Source organism: Ranitomeya imitator, chromosome 5 (assembly GCF_032444005.1).
Source record: "Ranitomeya imitator isolate aRanImi1 chromosome 5, aRanImi1.pri, whole genome shotgun sequence".
NCBI lineage: Eukaryota > Metazoa > Chordata > Amphibia > Anura > Dendrobatidae > Ranitomeya > Ranitomeya imitator.
The window spans coordinates 633,592,963-633,606,507 of record NC_091286.1 but is presented as its reverse complement, the minus strand read 5'-3'; positions in this window follow the sequence as shown (position 1 = coordinate 633,606,507).

Sequence of the window (13,545 nt, the reverse complement as noted above, 5' to 3'; positions counted from 1 at the left end):
TCGCCAAGTGCAAGAGAGTGTGGAAAGAAGCCTTCAGCAAACTAGAGAAAGACAAGAGCGAACTTTCAACCAGAATGCTCTAGCGACCCCATTAAGACCGGGTGATCAAGTGCTTAAGAGAAACCGTCGAACCAATAAACTAGACAATCAGTGGGAAGCTGTACCCTACACAGTTTTACCAACAAGAATGGATAATCCTAAAATGTGTCTCATTAGCAAAAACGGAGGCTTAACATCTGTATTAGTGTCAAGAGACAATCTTAAATTGTGTCCGGAAGCATTGAAAGAGCCAGAAGTTGTCCAGCCAGAATCAGAAGTTATTCAACCCATACAGGTTCAACCAGTAAAGGAAAAAGAAGAGGAAATGTATCACACCTGTATAGGAGACTTTCCCAAAACCCTACTAACATACCATGGTGCAGTAGTGGTTCCCATGGTGGCCTTTTACCCAACACCGAACCCAATACCAGAAGTCCCAAGACAGGAAGAGGCTGACCCCGTACTACAGGAGGTTCCAGGCCAGGAAGAACAGATTCCTGATTAGAGTAATCCCATTCACGGTGGACTTGCCAACTCCATAGTCATGGAATTATCTTTAGCAGAGTGGGCAGATACTACATTCGCAGTAGACAGTAGTACACCACATGAAGAGATACCGCTATTACGTAGATCACAGCGTAGTACCCAGGGTCAATTACCGGCCAGGTATGCAGATTACCAATTATAAAACTATAGTCATTGTTATCATTCTGCAACGTTTAAGCCCAGTACCTACAGAGACTTGTCTGTATGAACTTCTTGCATATTCTTGAACTTGTTATCAGCCCGGAGGCACTAAATCAAAGCTCCGGAAAGACTGCTTTTTGAACTTTGCTTTTTGCTCTTTTTGAACTTTCTTTAGACTTTATATTGACAACTTCGTTGGAAAAATGGAACTAAATTCCTGGACACAAAGTGCAGTGCCTTTCCTAGTACCTTCAAGGATAGGACTGTATTAATGGACGCTATTTGAAGTGACTTTTTACAGAACTCTATTTTTGCTTCCTTGAGTGGTTTTTGTAACTTTTCATTTTTAAGACTCTGTACATATTAATTGTTATTTCAAAATGTTATCGTCCCACAGTCCCGGAGTACTGTTCTTAACTAAGGGGGAATGTGGCACCCCTAGGGGTATTTGCCACAAAAATAGTTACCGACAGTAAATACAAATACTAAAATAGCAAGACTGCACTACCACCTCCGGCCAGAAGGGGGAGCTCCAGAGACTCCCCTTGATCCATTCTGGTCTGAGAGAAGAAATGGCAGTTGGGCTAAGGAGCTGAAAGTGAGAGGTCATACAGCTGAATTTCTAACAGCCCTATGACAGTTTCCAGGTCTAAATCACCGGCCTGAGGAGAAGAGGGACAGAGAAAAAGGACATTGTGAGAACCGGGTAGCATTAATCACTACCCAGAACAGGCGCAAAGACGGATACCGGATCCGTGGCTGTATTCATTATATATAATACAGCAACCGGAAAAACGTGAGGTGATATCAGCTTCACTAGGGCCGGACGCAGCAACAGACACAGAGTTCAGAGGTACTCCTGAAGGGGGTAAGCAGATAAAAGGACTCGGGTTGCCCGTCGAACCAGGACCCGGAGGGGACAGATTGGGCCAGCAGCCAGTTCACATACAGCAGCAGGGCCACACAGAAACTGTGTACAATAAGAGGCGAAGACCCCGGCAGGGTCAAAGTAACTCAGAGTTCCCATACAGACTCCGGTGACAGGACTGGTTGTAAATCCCTTTATGTTGAAGTAAACTGGTTAAACGTTTCAGTGCCTCAGACTTTCATTTGGACAATAGCTATCTATCCAGGATCAGGATCATCACCGCTGAGAGAACCTGCTGCTGATCAAGTAAGTGCCTGTTCCCTCATGATACCCCTTACACTGTGCATTGCCTGAGGCCACAGCACCAGGTCAAGCCACCCGTGACATCTCCCTCAAGAGACAGACCCCATTGGTCCGGTGCTGGGTACCCCGGTCTCCTGGGCATCACAATCTGAACCTGTAGCAGCAGGGGTGGACACTTCATTGGTGCTACATGTGCAGCCGCACAGGGGCCCAAGAGGTAATGGGGCCCGTTTCCACTGAAAATGCAGTTGAAATTTTGCACTATCATGAACCATTGGACTGTAAAGGGCCCATATACTGTTCTTGCACAGGAGCCCGTTTCGGTCTATGTCCGCTAGTGTGTAGCAGGATGGATGTGCAGTAGAGCGAGCTGGCTTACAGCCACCATTACGAGAGACCTGGCCCAAATGAAGACCTGAGAGAGAGCAGATCTGAGTGAAAACATGAGAGAGACTAGACCCGAAAGAAGATCTGAGAAAGAGGCCAGACCCAAGTGAAGATTAGAGAAAGACCAGACCTACGTGAAGACTTGAGAGAGACCAGAATCGGAAGAGCTGAGCTGAGTGAGCAGAGTCAGTGCCGAGAGAGAAACAACTAGGCGGCAGTGGAGGGACGTTAGATTGAACTGTCGTTTCAAGTTTAGACGTACGGTAGAAAGTGGGGACTGGAGCAGTGATTCAGGGAACCAAGCCGATCAGCCTGACAAGTGTACCGAGTAATTCACTAACCTGGGACTTGCGGCATAGCAGGTAGTATTGCCGACCCAAGTTAGGGCCTGTTTGATGTTTTGCATTGCCTAGAGAGTGACAACAATAATGGGCTGGTAGGGACAGTGAGGCCCTGTGGATTCATGTGCTAGGACTAAGATATCACTGATGGTATTAGTTATTTCATGGTAATAATAGAATGATAGTGTGCGCGTAGTATTATGTCATTATGCTGTCCATCTGAACTACTGTATTCTTCTTGTAACATAACTTGTTTCATTTTCACCATTTGCGCTATCCCCTGACATTAATGATGGTCTCCTCTCACTATGGGATCCTTAGGCTGTATGGCCCGCCTACAATAGTAACGTCAGTTGTCTCCTAGCGCCTGCGCAGCGTATTGGTAATAACGCTGCCACTATTTCGTTCTCTAGACCTGTTGCATCGGGTCATCATGGTTCCTGTTCATCTCGGGAACCTTTGTGTGTATGGTCCGCCTACAGCTGTGACGTCAGTCACTCGTCTGGCGCTTGCGCAGTTTATCGGCAATAACGCCGTCATTACTTCCGGTCCCAACACTCTATTTGTTTATCTTTATTTTGGGTGTATTTGTGCCAGGTTACCATGGTTATTTATTATTTTTTATTATGGGAACCTTCGGCTGCCATGTCTCTCTTTCCCTTGGTGCATTTGCACCGGGTAATTATGGTTTCCTCTCACTATGGGAACCTTCGGCCGTATGGCCCGCCTCAGTGGCGTAGGAAGGGGGGTGCGGGGGGGGCGGGCCGCCCCGGGCGGCACAATGTGGGGGCGGCTATCAGCGCGGCTGCGCGCACTCATTCTCTGCTCCTTCCTCCCAGCATTATGAGGACTGGAGCAGATCGCTGGCAGTGCGCGCGGCCGTGCAGAGTTGCTGGCTGCAGTGTAGCAGGGGCACACAGTCACACACGCTGTGACTCACCCCCGCACCTGCAGTCAGCAGCAGAAGCTCCGATCCCGCCCCTCCAGCAGCGTCACAGCTCTCACAATGTGAAGAGCCATGGAGGGGCGGGGCTAAATGTCGGGGGCGGAGCCACGGACAAGCAGGAAGAAGAGGCAGAAGGAAATATGAAAATCAGAGCGGGAGACAGAAAAGATGTGAGAACAGAGACAGAAAACAATAGAGAGGCAAGACACAGGTGAGAAGTATATATGTATGTATATATATATATATATATATATATATATTACATCATTGTCTAAGGGTCACATTTCCGTCTGTCTGTCTGTCTTTCTTTCTTTCACGGATATTCATTGGTCGCGGCCTCTGTCTGTCGTCGCTGATTGGTCTCGGCAGCTGCCTGTCATGGCTGCCGCGACCAATCAGCGACGGGCACAGTCCGATTAGTCCCTCCGCTGCAGTCAGTGCCCGGCGCCTGCTCTATACTCCCCACAATCAGCGCCCGCTCCATAATCCCCTCCAGTCACCACTCACACAGGGTTAATAGCAGCGGTAACGGGCCGTGGTGTAACGCACTCCGTTACCGCTGCTATTAACCCTGTGTGTCCCCAACTATTTACTATTGATGCTGCCTATGCAGCATCAATAGTAAAAATATGTCATGTTAAAAATAATAAAAAAATGAAAAAACCTGCTATACTCACCCTCCATCGCCTTTCCCGCTCCTCGCAACGCTCCAGTGCCCGCTCCATGCAAGCGGCAGCTTCCGGTGCCAAGGATGGTATGTGAGAAGGACCTGCCATGACGTCACGGTCATGTGACCGCAACGTCATCACAGGTCCTGCGCTCATACCAACCCTGGGACTGGAAGCTGCCTCGTGCGATACAGGGCCAGAATTCATCGGAGGGTGAGTATATGTTTATTTTTTATTTTAAGTCTGTATACTACGTGGCTCTGTGCTGTATACTCCATCACTGGGCAATATACTATGTGGCTGGGCAATATACTACGTGACTGGGCAATATACTACGTGGCTGGGCAATACGTGGCTGGGCAATATACTACGTGGCTGGGCAATATGCTACGTGGGCTGTGCAATATACTACATGGCTGTGTTATATACTACGTGGCTGTGTTATATACTACGTGGCTGTGCTATACACTATGTGGGCTGTGCTATATACTGCGTGGGCTGTGTTATACACTACGTGGCTGTGCTATACACTATGTGGGCTGTGCTATATACTGCGTGGGCTGTGTTATACACTACGTGGCTGTGCTATATGCTACGTGGGCTGTGTTATATGCTATGTGGCTATGCTATATTTCTCTGCTGTATCTGCATCATGAATCATGCTATGTGTTAAAGGGGGGGCCCACTGAGACTCTTTCGCCCGGGGCCCTCTAAAACCGCGGCCGGCGCTGCAGCTGTTTAACGCTATTGACGTGCGGGCCCGCGCCCGTACGTCAATAGTTAACAACAGCCACCAGCCATTTGGAGGCTGGCAGCTGAAGTCGGCCGCAGCGCACACGTCGACGGCTTCTGACGTCATTGTCAGTCGCTGGTGAGTGCACGCTTCAGCTGCGTGGAGAGAGCAGGAGCGCGGTCAGGTAAGCAGAACTTGTTTTTTTTTTTTGCAGACCCTATCATGTGTGTTGCCCTATTTTTGTTAACCTTTGTGTGTATTGAGCCGAGGGGGGGGTGGGGGGGGGGCGCCAAACTCGGGAGCAGCCCCGGGCGGCAAAAGCTCTAGCTACGCCCCTGGCCCGCCTACAATAGTGACGTCAGTTGTCTCCTAGCGCCTGCGCAGCCTATTGGCAATAACGCCACCACTATTTGTTCTCGACCTGTTGCATCAGGTCATCATGGTTCCTGTTCATCACGGGAACCTCTGTGTGTATGGTCCGCCTACAGCTGTGACGTCAGTCACTCTTCTGGCGCTTGCGCAGTATATCGGTAATAACGCCGTCATCACTTCCGGTCCCTGACCCGAAGCTCCATTCTCAGCTGAAAGTAATCCTGACATTATGTGAACAGTATATAAGGTATAGTTTGGTATAAGCAGACACACTCGCCCCTGATGAAGCTGCCTCTATGCAGCGACACGCGTAGGGCAACATAGCCCCACAGACTTGCTTTGACATCTAGACTGGTATCCTGACTGACAGCACGGACTGGACCTGCGACCTGGACTGATGACTTATCTGCCACTGTCCTGTTGGGCCTTGGGTATCTCCAATTTTTGGGTATGCATATACATGCTGTTTTTTTTTTTTGCCATGAGATTATCCTTATTTTGGTTTGTCTATTTTACCTAACCTGCAGTGGTCCTTATTTTGGGAGATAGTATTTTGGCAGTTTTGCCCTTACTACTTATAGGTTAGTAGTCTCCCATATTTCTATATGTGGTGCTAGTCTATTTTTTAGCTGGGACAGGTTTTCTCTAGTGTTGTTCCACTGTTATACATTTATATATCTTAGATGATTGATGTATTGCCATGATCGCTTCTTTTTGGGGGTACGCCCTGTCATCTGTCTCAGCTTTCTCAGGTGCCAATATTAATAATTACATCTTTGTCTGTGGGCTATGCTTTGTATTCCTTGTCATTATGGGCATTTTTTGTGCTTTTAATTGTTTTTAATTGTGTTGTTTGCTTATTAAACTGTTTAATTAAATAAAATATTTTTGATATCTAGCTACTATTGAGTCCTGTTGATCTCCCATACAACATGTCTTTTTCTCGATTGGTTCTATGGTGCTTGCTTACTTGTTGAGGGGGATTCAGGATCTTTATATATATCTATAGGTCATTTTTCTTTAGGTGGTGCCCTCCATCCTCTCTTCTATAAATCCCCTGACATTGTGCTGAGGGCCCCTTTGAGTGTGTTAATCGAATAGATAGTTGTTGGTTTAAGTACCACTGCCTCCTCATTGTCTGCGCTGTTCCATGCGCGTACTTGTTAATGCTAAACAGACTGGATTCTCTGGTGATTTTTCTGTCTGATGTATACCGACAGCTCTGATATCTCATTCATTACACTACGCATCAGTTTTCTATAGATTAAAATGTAAAAGTCTCTCCTGGGTAACTGAACTGTCATCTATTCACTACTCTCCTCTCAGTTTACTTGTCTTCCTTGCTCAGCCAAAGGCCTACAACTATTATCCTCCCTTCTATCATTACACTCTCATATGCAAGACTTCTCCCGTGCTGCACAAATTCTGTGCTACTCACGTTTTCACGTTCACCCAGTTTTGTCGAATGGCTTTTCTAAGATACAGCATTGATCATCTAGATTTAGCTTGTCATTAGCATATGCCATCAATGTGTAATTTATGGCGGGCATGACTCCAAGTACCCCACCGATCAGCAAGGTGAAGTTTTGCTGTCTAAGTGCCTGTGTCTGACATTGCAAATTAGACTGGCTACAGACGAGCATATGAAAAATCATGTGACTTTCATCCAGAAAACTCTAAGCAGAGCACCACAGCTCCACCCACAGGCCGCCCACAGCCCCACCCACAGCCCGCCCCAGAGCACGAGCATATGATTAACTCAAAACTGAAAATAAAGATTAAACAACAACCACAAGACGGATTTAATCACCAGGTATCATTTTAATCAGTGTAACGGTGCTAACCTAACACTGTCTGTAGGTTACTGTGCAGAATCCTGCTGATAGGTTCCCTTTAGCTGGAATAGGGTTGTTCTGCAAACACAAACAGATGGTAACATTTTCGTATTGTGATGAAGGGGCACTGAAGTTTTAACAAGCTGCATATCTCTTGCGGATTTTGTAAGTTTGCCCACTGACAAAGACATGAACAGTCTATAATTTTAAGGGTAGGTTAATTTTAACATTGAGAGATAATAAATAAGTATTTGATCCCTCTGGCAAACAGGACTTTATATTTGGTGGCAAAACCCTTGTTGGCAAACACGGCAGTCAGATGTTTTTTGTAATTGATGATGAGGTTTGCGCACATGCAAGGAGGAATTTTGGTCCACTCCTCTTTGTAGATCATCTCTAAATCATTAAGATTTTGAGGCTGTCGCTTAACAACTCGGAACTTCAACTCCCTCCATAAGTTTTCTATGGGATTAAGGTCTGGAGACTGGCTAGGACTCTCCTTGACCTTAATGTGCTTCTTTTTGAGCCACTCCTTTGTTGCCTTGGCTGTATGTTTTGGGTCATTGTGTTGCTGGAAGACCCAGCCACGATCCATTTTTAATATCCTGGTGGAGGGGAAGAGGTTGTCACTCAGGATTTTATGGTACATGGCTGCATCCATTCTCCCATTGATGCGGTGACCTAGTTCTGTGCCCTTAGCAGAGAAACACCCCCAAAACATAATTTTTCCACCTCCATGCTTGATAGTGTTCTTTGGGTCATAGGCAGCATTCCTCTTCCTCCAAACACGGTGAGTTGAGCTAATGCCAAAGACTTCAATTTTTGTGTCATCTGACCACAGCACCTTCTCATAATCATTCACAGAATCATCCAGGTGTTCATGGGCAAACTTCAGATGGGCCTGCACATGTGCCTTCTTAAGCAGGGGGACCTTGCGGGCACTGCAGGATTTTAAACCTTTATGGCGTAATGTGTTTCCAATGGTTTTCTTGGTGACTGTGGTCCCAACTGCCTTAAGATCATTAACAAGCTCCCGATGTAGTTTTTGGCTGATCTCTCACATTCCTCATGATCAAGAATACCCCACGAGGTGAAATTTTGCATGGTGCCCCAGATCAATGTCGATTGACAGTCATTTTGTATTTCTTCCATTTTCTTACTATTGCACCAACAGTTGTCTCCTTCTCACCCAACATCTTACTTATGGTTTTGTAACCCATTCCAGCTTTGTGCAGGTCTATGATCTTGTCCCTGACATCCTTACAAAGCTCTTTGGTCTTGCCCATGGTGTAGAGGTTAGAGTCTGACTGATTAATTGAGTCTGTGGACAGGAGTCTTTTATGAAGGTGACTATGAAATACAGCTGTCTTTAATGCAGGTAACGAGTTGATTAGGAGCGTCTAACTGGTCTGTAGGAGCCAGAACTCTTAATGGTTGGTAGGGGATCAAATACTTATTTCTCACTGCAAAATGCAAATAAACTTATTTTTCTGGGTTTTATTTTTGATATTCTATCTCTCAATGTTAAAATTAACCTACCATTCAAATTATGGACTGTTCATGTCTTTGTCAGTGGGCAAACTTTCAAAATCAGCAAGGGATCAAATACTTACTTCCCCCACTGTATGCAAGTTAGGAGGCTATACATACTGGATGAATCTCTTCTAAACCTACCAATTTTGATGGCATCAGCCAACCAGCTAATATGTACTTTGGTGTCCTAACCAGAGGCGTATCTAGGGGGGCATCAGGGGAATGTGCCCCGGGTGCAGCCGGCAGAGGGGCACCGTCGGGCCACCTAATGCAGCGGTCCGCAGTGTCTCCCCCGGTGGCTGCATTCTGCCACCCCCCAGACTGGGAGTCGGCCATTCTCTGTGCCGGCTGTCAAGCTGACAGCCAGCACAGAGAAACTGCAGGCAAGGCAAGATTGCCTTGCGCAGGCGTGTACTTTGGAGGACACAGCATGAACTTCAACCCAATATTGTGGCCAGCATGCAGCCAGCGGGTAAGGAAAGGGTGAATCAAACACCCGAAAACCCTGCCCATATGACCGCAAACCTGTCCCACCAAATTCAGGTGACAAGTTCCCTTTAAAGGCGTCATGTGAGGATGTGCTGCAGAAGACTGGAGAAGATAAAAGTCTACAGAGACAGCGGTGGATGAGAAAACTCATCATGGGGTCTGGACAAGAAGAAGAGGAAAAGGAAGATAAAGACTAGTGATGAGCGAGTGTACTCGTTGCTCAGGTTTTCCAGAGCACGCTCGACAGTGTTCAGAAATTTAGTTTTCATCACGGCAGCTGTATGATTTACAGCTAGTATCAGGCTGAGTACATGTGGGGGTTGCCTGGTTGCTAGGGAATCCCCACATGTAATCAAGCTGGCTAATAGCTGTAAATCATGCTGCTGAGGTGATGAAAACTTGATCTCCGAGCAGTCACTCGGACCACTCGGAGAAAACCCGAGCAACGAGTACACTCGCTCATCACTAATAAAGACTCTAGAGACAACGTCATTTATCAGGTACAAGAATGTAAAAATTTTTTGTGATACTGACTAATTCTCATATTTTTATTTATGTTAGGAATATTAGAGGGGTTATCCAGGTTTGTGATGAGTCTGCAGTCATTCTATGTGACTGCAGACTTCTGAATTCTCACAGTGCACATTGCACGCTGTCAGGATTCTCTGGTGCTGGCAATTTACATACATGCGGTCACATGCTGACTTGATATGCGTGGCCTCACTCAATGAAAAAGAATTGAGTGAGGTCGGGCATGTCTAGTTGGAATGTGGCCAGAAGTAAACAAATCACATACTTGTGCAATAGAGAATACTAAAAGTGAATTCTGAGAATTCAGAAGCCTGCAGACACTTATATTGACTGCAGACTTTCATCTCAAACCTGGATGCACCCTTTAATTATAAAATGAAGCCCTGCAGCCAATCCTAACAGCGTGTAATATCCTCACTGTCCGGATTCAGCTCTGCAGGTTCCAGTAGTCATAACATGGCCACTTCACTCATATGCGATTTTCACTCTGCTGCGTAACAATGAGTTTCTCGTCTACTTCACTCAGTTTTCAACTGAACATTGAATTAGGGCGAGCAGCTCGTCAGCATGTGACTAAGTGTGCAAAACGCATATATGCTTGGGGGGGAGGGGTTCGCCAGACTGAATTCTTGCCCCGGGTGCCAGAAGCCTAGATAAACGTCTGGTCCTTAAGGTACCGTTACACTAAACGATTTACCAACGATCACGACCAGCGATACGACCTGGCCGTGATCGTTGGTAAGTCGTTGTGTGGTCGCTGGGGAGCTGTCACACAGACAGCTCTCTCCAGCGACCAACGATCAGGGGAACGACTTTGGCATCGTTGAAACTGTCTTCAACGATGCCGAAGTCCCCGGGTAACCAGGGTAAACATCGGGTTACTAAGTGCAGGGCCGCGCTTAGTAACCCGATATTTACCCTGGTTACCATTGTAAAAGTAAAAAAAAAACCATTACATACTCACATTCCGATGTCTGTCACGTCCCCCACCGTCACCTTCCCTGCACTGTGTAAGTGCTGGCCGTAAAGCAGAGCGGTGACGTCACCGTGTGACGCCGATCTAGCGATGACAGCGGGGTGATCAGCGACCAAAAAAAGGTCCTGATCATTCCCCACGACCAACGATCTCCCAGCAGGGGCCTGATCGTTGGTCGCTGTCACACATAAAGATATCGTTAGCGGGAAGCGTGACGTTGCAACGATATCCTTAATGATATCGTTATGTGTGAAGGTACCTTAACTCTCCCCCAATGGTTAATGTTGGAGAAAGCTCTGCCATGTTGAATTTCAATGCTTGATCCTTTTGTTCTTGCTGGTAATTAGCCGCCATCAGAGGCATCTAATCTTTCCCTATTAACAAAAAAAATCATGTTCACAAAAATATATGTGTGCATTTGTGGAAGTTTGCTGTACAAATCATCTACAGTATCTGGTGTTGCTCATTTCTGCATTGAACGGCGCTGATGACTTTATGCTTCCAGACCCCTGTCGAGAAGGGTACAAAATATCTGACTAATGTGCACATGTCTTGGCTGGTATAAGGGGTGGTAACATCATTGGCACTGCTCTCAGATACGGAACTGACAAGCACCAGTTAACCCATTAGAATGGCCACCTTAAAATTTAACCATCATTTTATTTTATTTTTTTTCATCAATCAATATACCTGAAAATAAGCAACACTGTAATATATCTGTTCAGTGAAATCTGCCTCTTTCTCCAGGACGGATATTTCACTAAAATCGGTCTTTGATGAATACAAATCTTCCCATTATTGGAATAGGTGATGACATTCTGTGCTTATAAGATTCTATGGGGATGAGAAGGAGCTAGGGGCAAATACAGACATTCTGCTGCAACTTCTCTTGAAAATTACAGGTATATGTTAACATCTGTGTTCTTACTTTTTGGCATTAATTTTGCAATCACCAAATGTCCTGAAACTGTGGCCCTCAACGTGTCTTTGCATGATTAACGGCAGCATCTAGATGAGTAGCATTATATTATAAGCAGCACTGATTGAGCACACCACCACTCACATCTGCTGTGGTAGCGATCATCTGCAGAAAAACTGTAAAAATGGCATTTTTGAGCAATACTCCATCTTTGGATGAGCAGAAAATGATTTCCTTCCTGCAAGCACCAAAATTGTTTCCAGGAATGAACATTCAGTAGTTGTTCCAACTAAATTGTCCATGTGTTTGAACGACTTAAGAGTCTCAGGAACCCCATCGGGCTTAAAGCCCAAGGAAATTGGTTTCATTCTGAAATTTAGTACAAAGCTGAATACAGCAGGGTCCTAAGATCAATAGCAGAAATTGTAGAACAGCAAAATAGTAACTGCAGTATATACGCCGTAGCAAAATCATCTTTATATATGGGGGAAAAAAGTATTTTCTTCTAGGTGTTCATCGTTTCATGTGTTTCGTAAAAGATTTTAGAAACAGTCAAACAAGTATGGACAACAACAAAAAGTTGTTGAAGAAATTGCACATTTGAACAAATCTCAGGAAGGTAATTTGCCTGAATAACAGACAAATGTCCCATCAGGTAGAAAAGTAAAATTCATAAAATGCTGTTTATTCAGAACTTTGCTACACAGTTTCTGGGAACAACAAATGCAAAAGTTGACACCTCTATTCATCTAATAATTTTTCAGTTTGAATATTTAAGATCAGGCATAAATGGATGGTGCATCCTAATATCATAGCTGGGGGGTTTATTAGGCATGTGCTGTGGGTGATAAGGGGATGCCAAAAAGATGCAGCCAGAGTTTGGAGACAATTCTTCAATAGAAGTCAGAACTAAATATGTTAGGCTCACCTGGTGAAGTGGATCCATGAAGCCTCACTGCCAGGTGGGCACTCAGACCCGGGAGTTGGAGCAGTAGGCAGGAAAGCGCATGTGGAAGCGAGCACTTGGCACACTGGAGACCGCAGGAGGACTTGCCTACTTTGAGGTAGGCAAAGGAACCACAGATGTAAAGTACAGTTAAGTGAATAGTATGAACAAAGTCCAATACAGACTGAGAGCTAAAGCGGTTGGAGGATAATCCAGGAGATGGCAAATGATTGTTGGGAGTAGGGTTGGACTGGCCCACCAGAGAACCGGAGAATTCTCCGGTTGGCCTTGGCATCTCCTTCAGAAGAGTTCATAATGCAAACCTTACAGTTGCTATGGCGCTCTTCAGTGGGGGAGAAATGTCGGCCCTCAGAATCAAATCCTCCGGTGGGCCCCATGTTCTCCAATCTGACACTGGGAGGAAAGTCCGAAGGTAAGAAGCAACTCAGTGGTTTTGCAGGGTGAAAGCACAGAATGTTCAAAGGATGAAGCATACCCAACACAGGACAGGACTCTCAATCCTAAAACACTGGTGTATGCCTTAGTGGGCATTAAGTGGCCTAAGAAGATGATGTCATAGAGACAGACTGAGCAACTTGCACAGACCATCGTGGAGCGCAACAGAAGACAACAGCCACAGGTGAAGAAAGCAGAGCACAGAATATCTGGGACAGCTGTGTAGCAAAATAGTTGCTATAGGGTTAAAATATGCCAATGTACACCTCAATCTACTAGAAAAAAATAAAAACATCTTGTCAAGAGCAAATAAAACTGCCTCTCTAGTGCCACCTATAAGTGGTTACCCTATAGCTCAATATCCAACATAAGTAATTATACGGTCTCTCCACTTTTAGACAACTTATTTGTAGGATAATGCGATAAATAGGCAATCTGCCAAAAAATAGCAGAATTTCCCTCTAAAGTGCCAGCCATTAGGTGTCTCCATTCTGTATAGCTAGCTGTCCACTGCCT